Source organism: Pteropus vampyrus, unplaced genomic scaffold (genome assembly GCF_000151845.1).
Source record: "Pteropus vampyrus isolate Shadow unplaced genomic scaffold, Pvam_2.0 Scaffold96, whole genome shotgun sequence".
In the NCBI taxonomy this organism is placed as follows: domain Eukaryota; kingdom Metazoa; phylum Chordata; class Mammalia; order Chiroptera; family Pteropodidae; genus Pteropus; species Pteropus vampyrus.
In genome coordinates, this window is record NW_011888877.1 from 2,482,197 (window position 1) to 2,487,418 (window position 5,222).

The 5,222-nt window shown below is 37.1% G+C and overlaps 1 protein-coding gene and 1 non-coding gene across 5 annotated transcripts in view; both read left to right on the top strand.

Moving 5' to 3' along the window:
- The window catches only part of PLXDC2 (plexin domain containing 2), a 387,427-nt gene that overhangs the window by 70,061 nt on the left and 312,144 nt on the right, over window positions 1-5,222 (top strand). The window lies entirely within an intron of this gene.
- Window positions 696-814, top strand: LOC111742536. Its single transcript, XR_002781368.1, has one exon. It is a non-coding gene; the product is annotated as a 5S ribosomal RNA (ribosomal RNA).

Here is a 5,222-nt window from a genome sequence, read left to right on the forward strand (position 1 = left end):
GACACTGGACAATCAACAGGGTAACACAGGGACATGGAGAGAGCCAGTGCTCTGGGAATAGAATTCTGAAACGGCAACCTGAAAATGGGTGGGGTCAGTGATCCGCAAAACCAAACTATGACGATAAAACCTTATCGAAGCAAAACATATCAATGTGAATACGGAGGCCACAAGGTGTTAAAACAACCACTAGAATACAGATAGCCCACCTACCTATTAGCTTCCCTACAGCTGTGACTTAGGCAGAGATATTGGCATATTTAATAGAAAATGTTTTAATGGAAAACAAGTGACCAAATTACTCCAGTGCTCTTCAATTTTTTTTTTTCTTGTATATCTCTCAAAAGAATTTGGAAACCTGTCTGTTTCCTTCGTCATTTTAAAGTTAACATCTGAAATCTTCGATCATAAGTTTCAGTTGCTGCTGTTGCAAAAGAAGTGATTTATGGTGTAAAAGTGTGACATTACTCTTTAAAATGAGTGCAGTGTGGGGGAAAAAAAACCTCATTGCAATATGTATTTCACCATTATTTATTAAAAAAAGAATAAGCTCTTAAAAGTCAGAATTTTTATGTTTTTTAACCTCTTAAGACCATATTTTCATTGTAATTCCCCCAAAATATTTATCCCAACATAATGTATTTTATGCCTGAAAAATCTTATTATATTTTTTTGCAATAAACAATAGGTATATAGTCTACAGCCATGCCATCCTGAATGTGCCCGATCCCGTCTGATCTCGGAAGCTAAGCAGGACTGGGCCTGGTTCATACTTGGATGGGAGACCACCTAGGAAGACCAGGTGCTGTAGGCGTAAAAAATAAAAAAAGAAAAAAAATAGGTATATAATTTGAAATATCACATTTTAAAACTTTTCTGTGACTGTCATCCTCATCAAATGAATTATCATTGCAATCGTTAGAATTGCCTAATGATCAAAATGTCATAAGTATATTCTATATTATGATCAACATTATTAAACATAGAAAACAAAACAGTATTGAAAATGCCTCTCTGAGGGGTATCAGGAGCCCTTCTAACACAGGTATATAGAAGCTCTTCTAACACAGGTATTTTGAATTGTCCTTTGTTTGGTGCTTAGGAGGTTTTCCAACTCATAAGAAATACACCAGGGTAAGATTTGGGTGAGTAAAAGGTGTCCTCAAGGAGATCAGTCATGAAACATAATGAACATGGAAGTTTAGGCTCTACATGGCAGGTACTGTTGTTCTAATTTGAAGATTATCAATATAGAGTTCTTATTACCTGGCAATATATCATACATGTCTCATCTCATCATCTAATTTCTTCCTCCCAGCACTCTTTAAGACTGCATCAGGATGTTGACCTTGGCCTTCTCACACTGCCCGGGAAGGGGTTGTTCTAAAGAGAACATCGCAAGCTATAGCTTTACAGTGGGGAGGACAGACCACACCCTCCTTTGCTGATCATAGGTATATTAAGATCATCTCACTTTTCTTAGTTTTGATCATTAAGCAACTTTTCAATTATAATTCGCCACCATGTAAAGTTCCCCTTCAAGGGAAGAATACATTAGCAAAGCGATCTTTATAACCGCTTCCTCTGGTGTACAATGAAAATATTGGCATTCTGGTTTGTACGTCAACTTCTCATGAATTTGCATAGTGTGGATCACTGCTCGGTTCCCCAGTTTCTATGGCTAAGAAATGAAGTTCTGGACATATGAATAAGGTGAACAGACTCAAGAAAGCTGAGAATCCCTGAATCAAAATCTCAGGAATGTCAGTAGCTATGTTGTGGCAGAGTTTTACACCCACACACATTTTTTTGAAGGTAATCTTCCCTTATTTAAATTCACGTTCTTCTAGCTCAAACTAGTCTTCTCTTCTGGTTCACAGGAAAACAACTTTATCCCACCTCAGCATTATATTATCCAAACACAAGTTGGCAAGAAGAAAGAGATTAATAAAGCTTGTAGAAGCTGGCATATATTTTACCAAAGTCACAAATCAAACTTGACAACAGCTTGGCAAGAGATTAGAGGAATGACCAGATGGCCACAATAGAATAGAACATGGTCAGCAAATCTGTTTACTGATTTACATGCTCTTAATTATTTGATTACTCATTTATTCTTTCGTTCATTTATGTATTCAGTTATTCATTCATAAGTAAGCACTTCTGAGGCCAAGCAGCATTCAACATACTAGAGATCAAAAGGAATAAACCATGAACTCTACTGTGATGGCTAGAGAGACCGGACAGGTGTAAGTCCTTAAAAAAATGATGATGATGATGATGACACTGCTTTTTATAAGATTTACTGTAAGCTAGGCACTGTTCAAAGAGCCCCTAAACCTCAAATGCTCTAAGCACTATAAAGTGTCCATGTTCAGTGTATTGCTAGTGGGCTCAGTGGGACGCCATTTGTGACCAAGACACCAGAATTCTAACCCCACCTTTTTGAGGAAATATTTAGCGAAGAACATAAAATCAGTGTTTGTGTCCACGTTGGTCAGCAACACACACTCACAGGGCTGGAGTGGCCAGAGCGATGTGACCGTCTTTATCGTCTCCGTTGTGGAACAGCAGCATCTTTGACAACTGACAATTCCAGGGACGAGAGCATCGGAGAATTAGTAAACCCCGTGTTTATGTGTATATTGGCCTTCAGGTTTAATGGATTTGTGATTGAGAACTTCTCTCATCTTTGGAAATCAATTATACTTTGTCCAGGGAGTCAGGGAGACGATGTTCAGAACAGCAACGTTTATACGTCAAGTAGTATGTGTGTCCTGCATTTTTCTAGGCCCTTTAAATGGGTTATCTTACTTAATTTTCGCAACAATGCAGCGACGTAGGTACCGTTATATCCACTCGTCAGATGAGGAGAGCGAGTCAGAGGATCTGTGTGGGATTATGGATCTAGGGCCTTCGACTGAGTCATAAAGGACCAGGTCTTCCCAGCCGAGCACCAATAACCACCCTTTCCCTTTCTGTCACCTGAAACGTTGAGAGTGATCGCTTTTCACATCGTCGCTTGTATTTTCACTGGGAGGAGGCCTTGTTGTTGGTAGAGGGGCAGCAGAGTTGAGCTGCCATCAAAGGCAGAAGACAACACATTCTAATTTCCATCCTCACCCGCTGTCCTCATCTAAGAACCACATACATCCTACCTTGTGCCTCATCTCCCCTCAAAACCTTGGCCCTTCTCTGAGGCGCGGGCTCCTCTCCATGAGACGAGCCGCAGGTATGGCCTGTTGTTAACCTATCGCTCCAGGACGGTGATAGTTCAGAGTGTGTGTACACATTAACTAGTGTGCTTGTTTGAAAACAAAAGCACAAACAAATCGGTGAGCTTTTTGATCATTCTGATGTAATAGTAAAAACTGAAATTGTGACTGCTGAATGGAATAAAGATTTAAAGATTACCTTTCTGCATATATTTCACGTCTACACATTTTAAGATAGACCTTTTCAAACCATTCTTATTTAACTCTAAAGACTTGATGCCTCTTTTAACTCTAAACATTTTTTAGTTTGCTCTGGCATAATTTTAAATAAGATCTCTTTAGCTGTCTGGTTCATACCCTCAAAGGTTATCGTTTTTGCCAACAAAATTTCTACTTATCTTACTCTAAATTTGAGTCAGTTCGTTTATGACAGTAAAAATATTATACTGCCAACCTCAGTAAAGTCTTTAGTAAAGTTCATTAAAGAAAAAAAGGATTTTATCAAGGAGACATATTACAATATATTTTGGGTTACAGATCAGTATTTAAAGTAATTTCATGCAAATATAGATAGTGACTAGATAGATAGATACGTACTATTCCAGAGTGTATGTTCTATGTGAGCAGATTCTGCGTCTCTGGCTTTGAAATTTCTGTCTGCCGTATCTCAAAATACTTCCTCAAAGCTATTTTCTTTTTTTTAAATCGTCTCCTCTCTATCTTAGTTTGTTACTCGCGTCATTTTCTCCTGACTTAGTTTATTTTCCTCCAACTGATTCCACATGTCACTTTCAATCACAGCATCTCGGGACTGTGGATGGATGGGCCTAGGGCCGTTCCCGTTTTTGGCATCCTGCAAGGGTTTCATTCTTGCAGAATGTCAAAAACGAGAACCGCTCTAGGCCTGTCCATTGTGCTGAGCCAATAGAGCTGAGACGGGGAATGCATTGTCTTAGCTTGGCCTGTTCTCCCATAAACCAGCTGAGATTTAAAAATAAACAGACAAAACCTTGTTTAATTCTTTTGTCTATAAATGCAGACTTTTACAAGCTCATCTTGAAATCAAGTTAATCATATGGGAAGGAATCAATCTGAATTTTCCCCCTTTGAAAATTCTAGTAAATTGTCTAATCTTATCACAGCTGGAATTTGCTATAACATGAAGAGAATGGAACTTTGGGAGGTGAATATAAAAAATTACTTATCAAACATCTGTCATGTAGGTGAGCAAAGAGCTGATTATTACCTTAATCGCCTTTTGATCCATATAACTTTGATATAACATGTTTTTTCAGAGTCAAATTCAGTGGCCATGGCCAACGAGACTAAGGGTATCAGTAATAACTATTGGTAACAGATATTGGTAATGTCTATTTTCCTTGCTCCTCTTAAAGATCTATATTCTGCTCATTTTTAGACAACCATATTTAAGAATGCAATAATTTTGAAAACTGCTACTAATTGTTTTATAAGTTAGTATATAAAGTGTAAGGACATAAAAATAGAGACAAGACTGCAGTTAAGTATGAACAAAAGAGTTTATGAACTACTTAGCTCTATCTCTAGCTGGACAGTGGATTTTCCTTCTGATAATCATCAGATGCTCCAAATACATTTTTTAAATTACTAGCTCTTTTAACTGTATAGTACAGAAAACCAAGATTTGGAGCTTCATTTTCTGGAACTGTTTTCTAAAGCAGTTAAATTATCTAAAATGCTGCTTTAAAGACTTTTTCTTAAGTGTGGCCTGAGAAAGCCTGACCTTTAATAAGCTCTGATATCCAATGTCTCGCAGATTTTCAAAGTATCTGAATGTTTTTGAATACAGTGAATGGCACTCTCTTAAAAAACCTAGGAATATCAGTTTATTCCTATTAATAAATGTATAACTTTAAGCTTAATGTTAGATTATTTGAAATTTGGTTTTGATTTATTTATTATCATTTACTAATTCATTCGATTAAGTCATTTCCTAAAATTAAGTTAAAATTTAATTAGTGTAAATTC